This window comes from Biomphalaria glabrata, chromosome 1, assembly GCF_947242115.1.
Source record: "Biomphalaria glabrata chromosome 1, xgBioGlab47.1, whole genome shotgun sequence".
NCBI classification, from domain to species: domain Eukaryota; kingdom Metazoa; phylum Mollusca; class Gastropoda; family Planorbidae; genus Biomphalaria; species Biomphalaria glabrata.
The window spans coordinates 32,533,180-32,552,668 of record NC_074711.1 but is presented as its reverse complement, the minus strand read 5'-3'; positions in this window follow the sequence as shown (position 1 = coordinate 32,552,668).

Below are 19,489 nucleotides of genomic sequence, written 5' to 3'. Positions count from 1 at the left end.
GCCCAATAATATCTGTGGCGTCTGCCTGTTTCTATCTGTGGCGTCTGCCCAATAATATCTGTGGCGTCTGCCTGTTTCTATCTGTGGCGTCTGCCCAATAATATCTGTGGCGTCTGCCTGTTTCTATCTGTGGCGTCTGCCCAATAATATCTGTGGCGTCTGCCCGTTTCTATCTGTGGCGTTTGCTCGTTTCTATCTATGACGTCTGCCCGTTTCTATCTGTGGCGTCTGCCCGTTTCTATCTGTGGCGTCTGCTCGTTTCTATCTGTGGCGTCTGCTCGTTTCTATCTGTGGCGTCTGCCCGTTTCTATCTGTGGCGTCTGCTCGTTTCTATCTGTGGCGTCTGCTCGTTTCTATCTGTGGCGTCTGCCCGTTTCTATCTATGACGTCCGCCCGTTTCTATCTGTGGCGTCTGCTCGTTTCTATCTGTGGCGTCTGCCCGTTTCTATCTATGGCGTCAGCCCGTTTCTATCTGTGGCGTCTGCCCGTTTCTATCTGTGGCGTCTGCCCGTTTCTATCTGTGGCGTCTGCCCGTTTCTATCTATGGCGTCTGCCCGTTTCTATCTATGGCGTCTGCCCGTTTCTATCTGGCGTCTGCCCGTTTCTATCTGTGGCGTCTGCCCGTTTCTATCTGTGGCGTCTGCCCAATAATATCTGTGGCGTCTGCCCGTTTCTATCTGTGGCGTCTGCCCGATTCTATCTGTGGCGTCTGCCCAATAATATCTGTGGCGTCTGCCCGTTTCTATCTGTGGCGTCTGCCCAATAATATCTGTGGCGTCTGCCCGTTTCTATCTGTGGCGTCTGCCCGTTTCTATCTGTGGCGTCTGCCCGTTTCTATCTGTGGCGTCAGCCCGTTTCTATCTGTGATTTATTTTTCCGCTCCACTTATCTCCTAAACGGTTGCTGAAATCAATAGCCTGATATTCTGTAAATATTGGAATAAATCGCGACCTCTATATTTTGTTCTATTCATTTTAACAAAACATATTCATTGTTTCCTTTTTTATATCTCAATCTACGCGGGCGTGTACTTATTTTGAAATTTCATAGACTATCCAATTCCTCATTTTTTTTTAATGATAAGCAATGCCCATGCATAAAGCATAACCAGTTTATTTATTTATTTTTTATAGAACAAAAATATTAATCCATATAGATCTAGATTCCTAGTACATGACTTTGACCTTTGACTACCAGACAGTGAGTTGACTTTTTAATATAGATCAAGCCTTACTCTGCGTCATCTATTTTTCATTTACAATGATTGTATACGCAGATTGAATGTCAATATTTGTCAAATGGGCCGGCTCAACAGACGGAGTGTGAGGGCTTTGGTCAACGAGTTCCGGGGCAGGGAACATCAGAGATGAATCTGTACTGTTTAATGAAATCTGTTTGATGTAAACACAGACTAGCAGGACAAAGAGGCCATGTTCGGTGAACCGACTAGTGTTATGTACACATGCCTCGATACGTTTACAACTTGGGAATCCAGTTGTATTTATTCACAAACTTATAACTGGCTTTCTTTCAGCTACAATACTCAATGTAATTTAATTTAGTGAAAGCTTTAAATACGACCATAGAGTATCCAATTCTATTGCATTTAAAATGTCTATAATTTATACATTAAACTCTTGCAAAGTTCCTTGTTCCTTGCATAGTTTCATATTCTTTCAAAGTTGCTTGTTCCTATCATGTTTTTCTTTCTGCAAAGTTCCATGTTCCATCTTAGCATGTTATACTTTAATGTAAAGTTCCTTGGTCTTAGCATATTTTTACTTTCATGCAAAGTTCCCTGTTTCTAGTCTCTGTCTCCCGATGTCTACATTTCTATAAAGAGAGCTAGAGAATAGTGAGATGTAGAAAGACTTGACTGTAAGCACTGTAAGAGCTAAAGAATAGTGAGACGTAGAGAGACTTGACTGTAAGCACTGTAAGAGCTAAATAATAGTGAGACGTAGAGAGACTTGACTGTAAGCACTGTAAGAGCTAAAGAATAGTGAGACGTAGAAAGACTTGACTGTAAGCACTGTAAGAGCTAAAGAATAGTGAGACGTAGAGAGACTTGACTGTAAGCACTGTAAGAGCTAAAGAATAGTGAGACGTAGAGAGACTTGACTGTAAGCACTGTAAGAGCTAAAGAATAGTGAGATGTAGAAAGACTTGACTGTAAGCACTATAAGAGCTAAAGAATAGTGAGACGTAGAGAGACTTGACTGTAAGAGAGAGAATAGTGAGACGTAGAAAGACTTGACTGTAAGCACTGTAAGAGATAGAGAATAGTGAGACGTAGAGAGACTTGACTGTAAGCACGCTAAGAGATAGAGAATAGTGAGATGTAGAAAGACTTGACTGTAAGCACTGTAAGAGCTAAAGAATAGTGAGATGTAGAGAGACTTGACTGTAAGCACTGTAAGAGCTAAAGAATAGTGAGACGTAGAGAGACTTGACTGTAAGCACTGTAAGAGATAGAGAATAGTGAGACGTAGAGAGACTTGACTGTAAGCACTGTAAGAGATAGAGAGAAGAAGAGGATAGAATCTGTTGGAGCTGGTTCAATTCATACAATATTGCTGTGGACTAGTTTAGAGAAGTTTTTAAAACAGCTAGGCTGTATAGGGTTTAAGTTTCTGTACGAATATGTGTAAAGTTATCTTAGCTTGAGTGTCAACTAAATGATTATCGCTAGTTTTCGTAATGCCATCTTTCAATGAATCCTGATTAGATTACCTTTCATACTAGTGTGTCTTACATTGCGAGAAATATAATTCAAGTTGAAATTTATAGCAACAGAAGACCATAGTTAAACAAATAGATATACTTTTATAGAAAATTTATCTTTAAAACAGAGTTTTTGTATCTGGGATTATCTGTCATCTGTGGTTGATTATTTTTGTTGTGTATTGTTGTCTAGGGATAATTGTTTAAATTACGACGTAGCTGATCTCCAGATATATAGGGGAGACTACTTAACAAGTTACTATGTTTGTACAAATAAAAATACTAATAAAATAATTCTACGTAAAACTACCCACTAACTGTACCTTGATCACATGGTAAAATAGCATGAGTACTTGAGTAGCATTGAGTTAGCTCTTAAGCTGAATATTTGATTACAGAATTAAAATTAGATTAATAGTAATTAGAACATTGGTCAATTGGGTTAGGTCACAAACCAAGAATACTTCCGGATATTATATTTCAATCAATATTAATCGACCAATATAATCAATAAAGCCATAGCCCCCTCACAGTCTGGGCTGTCTGCTACTTTTATTGTATTTTAAAAATAATTAAATACTATTATATCTGGGATTAAGTTGTTTCATTTTTTTTCAGTTAGGAAGTTGTCGTTTTTTCATTTTCGATCATGTGACTGACATTCTAGACATGTTCTGGAGGTTTGGATCTATACATAGAAATAAATACAATGACTTTAACATGAAACTGTGGAACTGTGATTTTCTCTGCTTTATAGGCGTATTATGTAACCTCTGTTTCATATACGTCACAATATATTCAATTTATACTGATTATTTAAAATATCAATGTTTCTTCCAATGACGCCATTTTCAAAGATGTATTTATGAGTCATTTTTTAATTAAAAAATATATAACACAATCTGCCAGGATGGAGTATTTCTCAGATTTGTGCCAAGAAAGAAATAGTCAAAAACTTTAAGCTATGTAGTTTTTGTCTAATATAAGTTGCTGACGACAGTTTGTAGGCCTATAAGTTTATATACTTAAGATACTTACTTTTAAAGAGTTAAACTGATGCTTCAGAGGAAAATGAAACAAAATTGATTATTGGCTTAAGTTCAGTTTACAAGTGAGACGAAAAACTAAAGGTGGCATAAAACTTTATATTTAAATATTTTATATTTTAAATTTCTTAGCTTAGAGCTTAATATAGCTTAAAATGAAAATAAAATGGCCAAAAAAAAGCATCAAACTATAATATTGGAAACGTTTTGGTGAAATATTGATTGAATAACAACTATCACTAATATATCCTCTAAGAATATTGAGGAACTGGACAAGATAATATACTGGAGGCGGACCTTTTCAATGAGGTAAAGGGGTTGTCACAAGGAAGGAGTTTTTAAAACTTTTCAGACACCTTCTCTCTTTCTCTCACACCTGACAGGTAATGTGGGTTTTATTTGAATTTAAATGTAAATATTAAATTAAGAGCATTGAGTGGTTTGTCATTAAACCAGTGATTTCATGGTGTGCTAGACATGTCCATGTTATTTAAGATCAGGATTGAAATACGTGAGCTCAACTCTATACAGGTGTATCCAACTCGGAAAAGGAAAAGTTATTGATCGTCTTGCTGGCCTAATATCGCTCTCGATAACTGTTGGTCTAGAATCTGTGAAGGAGATATAACATTATATTGTTTAACAATCTCCACACAAACGATAATGGCGATCAGGGCCGAATTGAAGTAAGTGGAGGCCTCGAGGCAGAATGTTCGTGGAAGCCCCTACACTTCTCAAGGGCCTAACTAAATCTCCACTCATAAATAATAACAGGGGTATACTTATATGCCAGAGCATTCCATGATTTAGAAGAAAGAAAAAGAATGCTTGCAATTTTATCTTATTCTCATTCTTTAAACAAAATATTTAGTATGCATAGTGTAGACTCAATCAACAAATACAATCCCATCACTAACTCCTCTTCACAGAGGTGAACAGAAAAGCCATAATGAAACGTTAAAGAGCAGACAAAACAACATCAGCTTCGTGAAAAAGGTTCCACGATGCAAAAAGTAATGAAAAAGACTCAGGCAACTTCGAAAATTGTGCACATAAAATATATAATACGCACCGACACTCCGTAATGAGGAAAGTTTTACACTTAGCTTCAAGTAATGAAACATAAATGAAGCCTAAAAGACTGAAAATATCAGACAGGGACTAATTAGAAGGGGAGCCAACTTAAATCATGACACTGCTTCAAAAAGTTTGTACGCGTTGTTATTTCTCCCACACCCATTCTCAGATCAAGTTGAAATTTTGCATAATTATTTATTGACATAGAAAAGACATGAATCAATTAAAAATAGTTAATCAATTAATTACTGGTGCTTAATTATTTTATTTTATACCAACAAGAGAAAGTAATCCTTCAGTATTCACAGATATAGCTAAATATGTAGGGTTTGGTTCCATTAGGTAATGGTATACATTATTTCTCCCTCACCCATTCTAGAATCAAGTTGAAACTTTAAATAACTATTTATTGTACCTAACCAAACCAAAACATGAATCTAGAAAAAAAATTTACCGATTAACCATTTAATTATTGGAAACTAATTATTTTACTTAATATAATATAAGGGAAATAGCTTCTACATTACTGAAAAATATAGTAGTAAGTGCGGAGTTCTTTCTGTTAGATAATTATTTTTATTTCTGAGAAATGATAACGTGATATATTTGTCTAAGTGACTACTAGACCAACTAACGTATTCACGCTGGCATGTGCTACCTTGGGGTCCAGAAGGTTATAAGGGGAGGTTCAATTCAGTGCACCTGTGATTGTGTGTTGTGCTCCAAGCGAGACTTAACGCTCATGCGAGTTCTCACAGCTGCTCGGGCACTCAAGACACTAAAAAAAAACAACAAGCTGATAAGACGGTCTTCTTTTGATAAACATCCAATGTTTATTTACACAGCTGGGAAATGTCGTTTAGTCTTTATTCTTGGCGTCTCTATTGTCCCCACACTAGTAGTCAATAACCTAAACTTGTCACCATTTCCTGTCTAACCTAGCAACTCTTTTGGTTCTAACATTTCTATTCACAAATAAAACTATTTCTTAGTTCTACTAGCTATGTACCATAACACTGTGGTTATTGGTTTAGCCAAGGTATGGTGTGTGCAACACAACGACCACGACAAGCCATGATTAAGATGAACTTATTTACCCAGTTCTAGCTTGATGAACTTAGAGTCCTGGCCACCAGTTGCGATGAAAAGTCAAAATGTTGTTGTTATTATCTTGGTACAAAATAATTTTTTTAGTTACAAAGCTTCTATCAACTCTGTCAGTCTGGTAAAATGTTTGAACACGTCATTTCTCCGACACCCATTCTAGGATCAAGTTGAGACTTTCTTGTATTGGACAAAGCAAGAATCAATACAAACAGATCTTGTGTAGTGCCCCAACGGTCCAGCAGATCAAAGGATAGGTGAAAGTGAATGTAAAGTTAGATGTGAACCTGGCCTAACTAGTTCCCCTTTCAGACCTTGTGGTCTATAGGGCAGATGATGTAAAGTTCATCTGTTTTTTGTGGCCTACGGTTAACGAGGGTGTCATGTAACCAGCACAACGACCAACCGCCAACGACCCCAACTAATGTCAGGTACCCAGTAGAGCTGAGTGGACTCAGAGGCGCCCAAAGATTCCAAAGTTAAAAATCCCAGTCTCCACCAGGATTCAAACCCGGGACGCCCGGTTTGGAAGCCAAGCGCTTTACCGCTCAGCCACCGCGCCTCCCCTGGCCTAACTGATGTCTTATAATTGATCTAATTTTTTGAAAAGGCTCAATCTCTTATTCAAATCCTCAATAAAAAAAAAAATAAAAAAAAATTCTGCAATTTTAAAAAAAGTTCAGGAAAATGAAATCTATAAGATTACTATTCGTTTTAAATTAGGTCTAACTTATAATGCATACTAATTAGCTTTTTCTCTTTAAAAAAAATACTTGCATAACTGATTTTCAAAATTAGATTTTTCGATTTCAGAAAAAAAAAGTAGCCGTTGCATCAGAACTTTGAATGGTCTAAAATACTGTGATGTCCGATTTTCAATATCTTTTCTAGTTTACGAGATCTAAACGGGACGGACGGACAGACGGACAGACATTTCACACAAAACTAATAGCGTCTTTTCCCCTTTCGGGGGCCTCTAAAAATTAACCAATTATTGGTAATTATTTTGTTTGGTATCGAACAAGGGAAAGAAATTGTACTTGACTGATGAGGTGGTATAAGTTGATTAGCCCCCATTAAAAGTTTGAAACTAACAATAGATAGCTATGAAACCTTCTGTTTTTAAAAAGTACTTTACTGGCACAGTTGTTAGTGTATTGGCTTGAGGAGGCTTGGGCCCACGAATTCGAATTGAAGTTGTACAACGTTTATATATATATATATATATATATATATATATATATATATATATATATATATATATATATATATATATATATATATATATATATATGGTACCCCGTCAAAATAGCGCGGACAAAATAGCGCGGACAAAATAGTACTCTCGTTCTCTGCAAATATTGCATAATTTCAGATGTTTTAATAATGAAAAAGATAGAGACATCAACAAAAATGATGCCCATGACATTAAATTACGAATAATCTGGTACTTTTATACACATCATGTATAAGTCCGCGCTATTTTGTCTTGCGCTATTTTGTTGGGAAATTTCGCGCTATTTTGTCGGCGCTATTTTGACCGCGCTATTTTGTCCGCGCTATTTTGACGGGTCACCCCTCGTAGGTGTTCTCTACATTCTCGAATCCGAGCCATTTAGTGAAGAAGTCCTTTTCTGAGTTGATGGTTGTTTGTGGATCAACTTGGCTGGATGGAGTGTTTTCGTAATACTTCTTTCGGAATGTTGCCGCGTTGTGCCCGTATGCGTTTAGCAGTTCCTTCTTTAGCACCTGATAGCTGTTTTGCATCGAGTGGTCGTGATTTTGGCAAATCGTGAGGGCTTTCCCATGTACGAAGTCCAACAAGATTTCGGACCACTCCTTCTCCTGGACATTAAACTTTGCTAGTTTAATTTCAAAACGTTTTAGATAGTCGCCAATGTCATCTTTGTCTTCCGCAAAAGGTTGTATTTTCTTTTTCATCCATGCGGCGCTACTATGACTTTCTATGTTGGCACTATTGTTGCTGTTCCCTTCGGTGGGCACACTTACACCAGCCTCTATCCTCATCTGCTCAACTTGAATTCTCACTTTCTGTCCGCCTCTTCTTTTTTCTCCCTCTCGATGCGTTCCGATTCTCTGACTTTTTCCCGTTCTACACTGTCTGCCTCTTCTTTTTCTTTTTCTCTGGCTCTTTCAGCTTCTCTGACTCGTTCCCGCTCTCTGCGGTCTGATTCTCTACTCCTCTCCTTCTCTAAGCGTTCTGTTTCTGCCGCCACCATCTGCTGTACATAGGCGGCCAGTTCTTTGCCGCGTAGTTCCAGTTCTGTCTTGGCTTCATGAATTAGCTTTTTTCTAAATTCTTCTAGGTCGTACCCTGGAGCAGTTGCCATATTACTTATTTGTTACTTTATCTTACGTATTATCTAAATTAGGGTACCTCTTGTATCAACAAACAAAACCCTTTCTTTACTATGTTCTATAATAAGAACTTTTGGACTCAACCTCGCTCCGAGACTTCCCACTATCTCCCAATTACCAACTTAGGTTTACCACAACTCTTTCTTGCTTTCTAAAATACACACACAGTACTCTTGGTACACGTATGTATCCTCTAAATGACCCGACTGAATCCGATGTGCGACACACGCACACCCAACCGACTACTTAACGTGTTACTCAACACGAGTCGTTGGTAAATAGACCAACTTGTCTATTTACAACCACCAAAATTATGAATGGGCAATCAGGCTTCACCTCGATTGTTCCCCAGATCTAGTCTAGATTACACTAGATCTTAGTTACCTCTTACCTGCTTTCACAGCCAGGAGTGTGTATAACTTACTCATACACATAAACTATGAAAATAAACTTAAATACGATAAACACCAAACTATAGATCTAGTTCTAATGAATGAGACTTTCGTCTGACAGTAGGACTTAAGACGGGAGTATTGCAAACAATCAATACACAACGTTACTACAAAAAAAAAATGCTTAACGAAATGATTCACATTCACATACAGGACGAATTAACAGCTAAACGTATATATGGACCTCTTGCTAGATTACACCTTATTTTAAGGATATCCCCAATCCACCACGATTTAACCTGGTAGTGATAATCTAGCGAGTGGTCACTTCCCTACAGACTCTAATTATCCTAAGGAGAAAGTAGTTAAATAACACTTGACTTATCTGTCCAAGAAGCGACGATAACTCTACAATCAGTCTCGGGTCCACACTTCCTACGCTAATGTCTGTCCCGGTGGCAAGGCTCACTGCTATGTCTTCACTAGCGGTGCGATAAGTACAGCGAACGTTTCGGCTCTCCAAGGTCCTTCGGTACTGCTCTGCAACGGCTCCGGTTCTTCGGTGGTACGGCGTCTGGTTCTGGTTCACGCTGATCTGTCGTCTGGTTCCGGTTCGTCGATGGCGTAGAGTCTGGTTCCGGTTGCTGGTTCCGACGCAGGTACGGTGGTTCCAGGTGGTCGTCTGTACAAAGTGAAACTGGAACGGTCCAACAGTCGATACAGCAACAAAGTCAGAGTCCAGTGCTTAAATACCGGCTATATGGCTATCTGACGTGTAGCACAGATTCAGCCGAGCCGTAGAGCAATATAACACTACTGCAATTAAGTGTGGTAGACAGTACAATGGCTCCTACGTAAAAAGTTCTTTGGCGTGACCTCAACGGTCGATCTTGGCCTTGCAGAGGTGACCTTCACGTTCGTTCTCAAGATGCCGGGCAGGCGATATCTCTTCAGTACGGCTTCGACAGGACGGTTTTCTTCCCTTCAACAAAACTGTAGCCTTCTCGATACCGAACTACAGGCTTCAATACGATGCCCCAACGTTTGGGCGTTTACAAATTACAAATGTAGATCCATATCTCGTTACTTCCTAGGTCTACGAGTCCAGGATCTCACTGGCTTTCCTTCGCCGACGTGGCTGTATAATCAGGGTCTAGCTGCAGACTAGGCCGATGACGTAACTTCTGCCTCCTCCTAACAGAGGGCTTCTATTCTTCTGGGTGTTGCTGCCAGTAAGCTCCGAGTCGGGGGTCGCCACGTTGTTAAGGCTTCCGCGCGGTGTTGATTCTTTGAAATATAACTAGTGTAGATCTACGTCTGACTGGAAGTAACACTGAACTCGAACTACTTCAGTAACACCGGCGAAAGGCCGAAACAATCAAAATATGTAGTCGACGCTGATGTTGTTCTACAAATATATTTAATAATCAAGAAGGGAATCGTCCGATGTCAGCTATGTCCGTAAATCCGTATATCTATTGTATTGCTCTACAATAATCGTCTTCTTTGTAGCGTCACTTAGAGCGTTCTTGTTTTTTAACCAACTTTACGTCATCGTCACTAAGTAAAACTTTACCCTATTCCCGAAACAAATAACTAATTCCTAATCAAGTCATAGCATTAACGAGATTTGAACCCGGGATCCTCTAGTGCAGGGGTTCTCAACCTGTGGGTCGCGACCCCTTGAGTGGTCGATTAACGATTTGTCAGGGGTCGCCTAAGACCATCGAAAATATGGATTATATTTTGTGTATTCTTCTATTGCTGTGTATGTATTTGGGGGGGGGGTCGCGGCAGAGTGGGGGATAGTAAAAGGGGGTCGCCGAGCTTAAAAGGTTGAGAACCGCTGCTCTAGTGTACTACCCAACCACCAAGCACCAGACAAGTTAATATGGTGTTTTTTTTTTGTTTTCATTATTTTTTCGTACTTGACATTTTTTAAAATTAATTCTTGTATTGTCAGGTTTTGAAATAGTTGCGAAAGATGTCATCTTCATCCGAACTTAGGTGTTGGAGAAATAACTTGTACAAACTTTTTACCAGACAGACTGATATGATAAATGCTTTGTAAAAATAAGCAGTGTTACGGCTAAATACTGTGAAGTGTCCCGTTATGTGAAAACTTTTGGAAACATTTCTTTATCACAAATTAATAAAGATTGAATGGGAGATAATTCACTAGCAGAAGAGATGCACAAGATAATTCTCTTGCCAAAAAAAATAAATAATATATTTTTTTTTTAATATTTGGAAAAAAAATGAATAATAAAATAACTATACTGATATTTTTGTCTAATTTTGCTGGTCATTATTTTTAATTAATTAAATTAAGAATGTGTGTGTGTTAGTGATCTTTGTTGAATGTATGTGATGTTTGTGTGTTGAGTAAGTTTATGACCGACTACTATGGATACCAGCAGATATTAACACTATTTACTAAACTCAAACACAACAAACAGAGTTTAAATTTTGTTATTAATACAGTCCAAAGTCAAGAAATACTTAGAATTAAAAAAAGGAGGGGGGTTGTAACGTTGTAAGAGGGAAAAAAACTTAAAAAAAAAAAGCCAGACATTACAGATCCACTTCTGACTCGCTTGATTTCGACCCCAAATTACAATTTTGATGATTTGTTGATTTAAGATTCATCCTTTTTTATGTGTGTGTGTCTACTAAAAAAAGGTATCTATTATATCTCCCTGGTTTTTAAGTGAGTTAAAACTACATTCTTATCATTGTTCTCTCTCTCTCTTATCTTCTTATCTTATATAATACAGACGTTACTTCAAAAAAGAAGATGATTACGTCCTACGCGTCATGCATTTAGTCATGCATATTAACCAATGACTTAAATTCTGCCAAGTCACTGGTTTTCCTGGCTAGCTCAGGCAACCCATTCCATGCTCTAATAGCACTAGGGAAGAAGGAGTATTTGTACAAATTTGTCCTAGCATATGGGACGAGGAATGTGCCTTTATCTTTGTGTCTTTCAGAGTATTTTATTAAATTTTGTTTTTGTATTTGAAGATTATGGTTCAGTGTTTTATGTATGATTGCTACTTTACTTTTGAGCCTTCTGTCCTGAAGGCTTTCTAAATTTAGTGATTTTACTAAAGGTGTTACTCTAGTCAAATGTGAATATTCGTTTGTTATGAATCGCACTGCTCTATTTTGTGTCTGTTCTAGTTTCTTCATGTTTTCTTGAGTTGAGGGGTCCCAAACAGAGGATGCATATTCTATTATTGGCCTAACCAAGGTTAAATAACATTTTAGTTTTATGTTCTTATTTGATTTATAGAAATTTCTTTTAATAAATCCTAATGCTTTGTTTGATTTTTTTGTAGTTTCATCAATATGTGGATTCCATGACAATTTTTCATTTATTATAACACCTAGGTATTTTGCGTTTTTAGTCTGTGTTATTGGTTTGACATGAATAAGATAAGTGGAATTAATTAATTTTTCATTTATTATAACACCTAGGTATTTTGCGTTTTTAGTCTGTGTTATTGGTTTGACATGAATAAGATAAGTGGAATTAATTTGTTTTAGTTTTTTTGTTACTCTTAACAACTGTCATTTTTCTGGGTGGAAAGACATGCTCCAATTGATTCCCATTTCTGTAATTCATCTAATTCTCTTTGTAAAATATCTGTGTCTTGTGTTGTTTTTATTGTTCTATATATTATGCAATCGTCTGCAAATAATCTGACTTTTGTTCCTGAACTAATGCAATTTGGTAAATCATTTATGTAAATTAAAAATAGTAGTGGACCCAAGACTGTTCCTTGAGGTACACCTGAGTTTACTGTTATCGGTGTTGCTTTAGAGCCATTTATTATTACAGTTTGTTCTCTCCCTATCAGAAAATCTTTAATCCACTGATGCAGTGGACCATTAATGCCGAAATATTTTAATTTTTTAAGCAAACTATGGTGGTGAACTTTGTCAAAAGTCTTAGAAAAATCTAGTAAGATAGCATCTATTTGTTCACTATTATCTAAACCTTTTGAAAAATCATCAATTAGTCCTATTAGTTGTGTTTCACATGATCTATATTTCCTAAAGCCATGTTGGTATGGTGTGAGGACATTATGTTTGTCTAAGTGGTTTATGATGTTGCTACATATTATGTGTTCTAGGATTTTACATGTGATGCTGGTAAGTGATACTAGTCTGTAGTTTCCTGGGTCAGATTTTTCTCCTTTTTTAAATAGGGGGGGGGGGGTCACATTAGCTTCTTTCCAGTCCTTTGATACTCTGCCCTGGTTAAGTGAAGCCTGAAAGAGTATTTTGAACACTGGGGCTTGCTCATTGCTTAGTTCTTTGAGTAATCTAGCTGGAATACCATCAGGTCCAGACGCTTTATTTGGTTTGGTGTTGGCTAATAGTTTTTGAATTCCATTTTCTTGTACTACTATATCTTCTATGTTGTCTATTTGGTTCAAATTCAGTAATATGTCTTTGTCTCCTACGGCTGAGAATGCTGATGCAAAGTATTTGTTTAGGATGTTTGCTTTAGTTTCATTATCATTATGTATTATGTTATGTTAATCTTTTAATGGCGCTATGCCTGTTGTTTCCATTTTCTTATTGTTATCTTTAGATATTACATTGTTTATGTATTCACTCTGCAGCTGTCTGCTTACTTTTTGGGTTAAGTGTTTAATTTTTATATACTTTTTGTAAACTCTTTCTGCATTAGTTTCTTTAAATTTTCTACATAGGTTTTCCTTCTGTTTACAAAGCTTCTTTAGTCTATTATTAAACCAGCATTTATTTATTTTGTTTGATTGGTATTTAGTTGGTATATGATTTTCTATAATGCTTTTAAGATGGTTTTTAATGAAATTCCAGAGGTCATCGACTGGTTGGTTAATGTCTTTTTCTAATAAGAATGTTTGTTGAAAGTTTAATGCAGCTTGGTGTAGTTGTGTTAGGTTACATTTATTCCAGAGTAAGATTTTTCTTTTGGGTTTTGTATTGGCTACTGCTTTTATCTGACTGTGTATTTTTATGATCTCATGGTCTGATAGATCAGGGATAATATCATAATCAACTACTAATCCAGGTCTGTTGGTTAAGAAGAGATCTAATGTGTTGTTTAATCTAGTTGGCTTTTTAATGATTTGATCTAAACTTAGGTTGTGTAAAGTTTCTATGAAAAGCTCATTTATGTCCTTAAGGTTTTGGTGTTTATCTATGTTTATCTATGTTTATCTATCTCTCTCGCGCGAGAGAGTTCAATTTTATTGTTTTCCCCTCGAAGTTGATTTGCTAAAATAAAAAAGAAAGGAAAAACAAAGTCCTGTGGGTTCTATTCTTCTTAGAGCTTTTTTTTTTTAAGATAAGATCAACATGTTAGTGCAATCAAGAGATGACTGTTACACTTTGTCCTGAATGAGAACCGTTGAATTCAATGTTCAGTGTTACTCTTTGTGTACATTTGTCTTGCACTTCAGACGTGTCACCAGCCTGGATGCATCGAACTGTGACAAGGTTAACACCGAGACCTAAATAGAAAGAAACAGAAAATGAATTGTCAGTCGTTCGTTTCACATTTGACTTATCAACGGGTTTGTAGACCTGTGACTGTTGTTTGGACCAAACTTGACAGGCTGTTGGAGTAGAAGCGTGAAAATATTGGAAAGTTAAATCTTCTGCTTTGGAGAGCACTGAAACTGAAAAGTCAATGTGATAGTAACTGTGACGATCACACTTGCCGGGGATTATATGATCAAACTTGACAATTCAATGAAATGAAGAAAGAAACATCTCTCTGTATTTTCTTCAAACTTCTTTAATAACTTCTTCAACTTTCACATCAAATTAACTTCTTAATTCAATAACAACTTGACACTTCATAAATAAAACTTAAAGATACATAAAACTTCACTTAGTATAACTTCAACTTCAACTACTAAAACTTTACTTAATGGACCCGCTAATATCACAAAACTTGTTACTAATCGAGGACTGAGCGAGGACCCCGTCTAACTGACTTTCCCTCAATTTATACCTTTCTTAATCGTATGTTCCAGAATCATGGAACCTTCTCAGATAATTATTTTAGTAACTTTGACCTTCTAGAAGCTGACGTGTGCTATTTTTTCCTTAACCCCTTTCTTTGATTGGATACCTAAAATTAACTTGTTTACGCTGGACACTTGCACTGGTTTGAACTCGAGCTTCTAGAAACTGGTCGAAATAGGTCACAGACTCGACTCGTGACAGTAACACACGCATACAAAGAGACAAATAGAACTAAAAGTCAATGTGATTGTAACACACGCATACAGAGAGACAAATAGAACTAAAAGTCAATGTGATAGTAACACACGCATACAAAGAGACAAATAGAACTAAAAGTCAATGTGATTGTAACACACGCATACAAAGAGACAAATAGAACTAAAAGTCAATGTGATTGTAACACACGCATACAAAGAGACAAATAGAACTAAAAGTCAATGTGATTGTAACACACGCATACAAAGAGACAAATAGAACTAAAAGTCAATGTGATTGTAACACACACATACAAAAGAGACTAATAGAACTAAAAGTCAATTTGACGTTACCACGTTTGTCTAAATAGACTAGTGTTAGTAGTACAAGTCAACTCGACTTTACTACTTTTAACTAAATAGACTAGTGTTAGAGAAGTAACAGTCAATTTGAAAGTGTCTAGCACTTTTTTTTTCTTCTAGATAGACAAGTGGAAGTAAAAGTCAATTTGACTGTATTTAGCTCGTATGTCTAAACAGAATAATGTTGGAAATTAAAGTTAGCTTGACTGTAGCATGTTTTTTTGTTCTCTAAACATGATACTGGAACACAGTCAATCAAAGTGTACAAATGATAAAGCGTTAGGTCGTTAGAAATTTTGGGGTATTGTGCTTTTGACCAACGCGTATTGTAAAGATGTCGATTTAAAATATTGGTCATGGATTTTTTCACTCCTTCTCATATCCATTTGTAAAAAAAAAAAGACTGCTCTTAAGTTCTATCTTGTGCTTGTAATTAATATTATCTAGGGCATAGGCCTGGGCACGAATATTAAAGCTAAAATAAGAAGCGAAATGTTTAAGGCGATATTGTTAAGTGTTCAAGAGTATCTATCTATCTATCTATCTATCTATCTATCTATCTATCTATCTATCTATCTATCTATCTATCTATCTATCTATCTATCTAATTCTCTTCATGGCTCAAGAGTTTGGACACTAAGGAATGGAAAGATCACTCTTTTATTTTTGCAAGTCGGACGGACTAGAGTTACCCCAAATATTTTAGATGCGAAAAAAGGAGGGGGGGGGGGAGAACAAGTAGCATTCACCCGTAACTAAATAGCAGGGCCGGACATAACCATTGTGGGGCCCAATGCGAAACGGAATTCGCGGGACCCAGTTTGGGTAGTGATATGGATAATAAGTAAAAATTAAAGAGTTTGTATTAAAAAATTATAATCGTCTTTGCATTCTATTCATTCTTTACTACGCATAGAAATACTAAACGAGCCTTGCGTCATACAGTATATCATAAGAATTCTGTTTCCTACATAGATGACGCGCAATAGCAAGATTTACCTAATGTTTCAATCTATCTACGGGAATTGAGGCTTGACCTCAAGTAATTCTTCATTAGTTTGAGGCGCGAGAAGCTTCTTTCACTAGATTCTACAATTACGGGTATTGCATAATGCCGTTTTTTTTTAATCGCTCGTAGGATTGTCGTTTTGCAAATTGAATGACACCCCAGGATAACAATTTTTTGTCTATATATTTCAGGAGATTTGTATGAGTTTTCAAAAGATTTTAATAATTTCCAGACTTTTTCGTATATTTTGCAATTTCAGGAGATTTCCAGGAGCTCCTGGTAAATCAGGAGGCCGCGGGAAATCTGTTATAGATTATAAAATGGCTTAATTTAATAATTCATACACCTAGAATTAGCGCAGGTTCAATGAAAGTGAGGGGCACACTGCGGACACATAGGTTGCAGTGGCCTAAGGCCGGCCCTGCAAAATAGCGCGTATGCTACGCCGCCGGTCGACTATTTTGATTAAATATTATAAAATATTCAAATGACTAAATCAACACTGTCAATTTCACAGGTCATTAATAATGCACTGGCTAATAATCGCCACTGCAGCTAAAGCTTCACACTTTTATTTTGAAGGTGTCACAACAAAGCCTGAGCAAAGAATACAAGAAATCGACAATAGCTTCACCCACATACGACTCTTAGTAAGATGCCTAAGAATAGCTCCAAGGCTATATTTGGGATGATGCTAGATATTTCAAAGTAGAGTTTTAGACAGGATTTAGTAGAGGAAGGTTGCAGACTTAAAGTTGGTAGACGAAAGTTAGAGAGACAACTCGCATAATTTTGAATTGTAGAATTAATACATTTGTTTGAATCTATTTTATAACGAGCTCAAAAGAAGATAATCAACTTGTACTGTTTCATTTCTTTACATACTGTATATTGTGAGTGACTCCTAGTTCCTGTCTCTCTCTCTCTCTCTATATATATATATATATATGAATCTCCGGCATCACAGGATGTTCTTTGAGTGTTTAATAATGATCAGAGATAAAAGTCTTCAATAAACCAATTTACTAAAAGAATTCTGATCAACACAACACTATAGTAGCCTCAAGTCATCTTCACATTTTAACACTCACTGTGACATTCTGACACCTCAAGAACACTGTGACATTCTGACACCTCAAGAACACTGTGACATTGTGACACCTCAAGATCACTGTGACATTCTGACACCTCAAGAACACTGTGACATTCTGACACCTCAAGAATACTGTGACAGTAGTATAAGCTAGAAATGCTATTTTAAACAAGTATTTAGAGTTAAAATGTTTTGCATAAAATATCCGGAACAACTGATTTTCGATAATGAGGTGGGTTTTTTTTTTTGTTGCTTTTTTTGCAACGTTTAAGCAAGCAAGACAATGTATTGTTATATATTAGAAGAGCGATTGCAAATAGTCATTTGGCGTAAGTAGAATTTTCATAATATTTGGAAAATCTTTCTTTGTTGATTAAACTTTAGCGACGATTGGCAAGAAACTTTAAAGCAATTTAGGTCAAAGAAGCAGTTTGAATCCATTAATTAGCATTAATTTATTTGTTAAACAAAATCCGGAACAATCATTTATAGATTAAAAGTCTTTTGTGATGTTATGGTAAGAAAGTTAAATGTAAAATAAGTCAAAAGAGTGTAAAGTCAGTATATTAATATCTAGGTCATGAACACCCACATTTGGAATTAGATTAGTATTACCGATATAAGCGTTGCATGATTTGGTAGTCCCAGAAGGCATTGTGAAGGTCCATAGTAAGAGAAACATAGCTGCAGGTCTTGACTGTGTCCACTTGAAGTTTATCTCTTCGAATTGCGTTCATATTTCTTAAAATCTGAATACAGCTTTAGGCGATATTCTCATCAGTTTACTTCATGGGCGTAGCATGGGTTTGAGCGGGGGGGGGGGAGGGGATTGTGACTCTTTTTTTTCCTTTATTTTCGTTAATATATAATTACTTTTAATTTCATTGTCGTCACTAAAAGCAGCAATCGCGAACCAAAATGTCAAAGATTTGGCCTACAAGCGTTTCCTTTTTTGGCGGTGCCTAATCATCTTTACTTAGTGCCCTAATCAACATTACTTAGTGCCTTAATCATCTTTACTTAGTGTCCTAATCATCTTTACTTAGTGTCCTAATCATCTTTACTTAGTGTCCTAATCATCTTTACTTAGTGCCCTAATCATCTTTACTTAGTGCCCTAATCATCATTAATTAGTGCCCTAATCATCTTTACTTAGTGTCCTAATCATCTTTACTTAGTGTCCTAATCATCTTTACTTAGTGCCCTAATCATCTTTACTTAGTGTCCTATTCCTCAACTCGGTGTCTTAATCTTCTTTACTTAGTGCCTTAATCATCTTTACTTAGTGCCTTAATCATCTTTACTTAGTGCCCTAATCCTCTTTACTTAGTGCCTAATTCTCTTTACTAGTGTCCTAATCTTATTTACTTAGTGCCCTAATCCTCTTTACTTAGTGTCTTAATCCTCTTTACTTAGTGCCCTTATCATCTTTACTTAGTGTCTTAATCATTTTTACTCAGTGCCCTAATCATTTTTACTTAGTGCCCTAATTCTCTTTACTTAGTGACCTAATTCTCTTTACTTAGTGTCCTAATCCACTTTACTTAGTGTCTTAATTCTCTTTACTTAGTGCCCTAATCCTCTTTACTTAGTGGCTTAATCCTCTTTACTTAGTGCCCTAATCATCTTTACTTAGTGTCTTAATCATTAGTGCCCTAATCATCTTTACTTAGTGTCTTAATCATCTTTACTTAGTGCCCTAATCATTTTTACTTAGTGCCCTTATTATCTTTACTTAGTGTCCTATTCCTCTCTACTCGATGTCTTAATCTTCTTTACTTAGTGTCCTAATCCTCTTTACTTAGCGCCTAATCATCTTTACTTAGTGCCCTAATCATCTTTACTTAGTGTCTTAATCATCTTTACTTAGTGCCCTAATCATTTTTACTTAGTGCCCTTATTATCTTTACTTAGTGTCCTATTCCTCTCTACTCGATGTCTTAATCTTCTTTACTTAGTGTCCTAATCCTCTTTACTTAGCGCCTAATCCTCTTTACTTAGCGCCTAATCATCTTTACTTAGTGCCCTAATCATCTTTACTTAGTGCCCTAATCATCTTTACTTAGTGCCCTAAT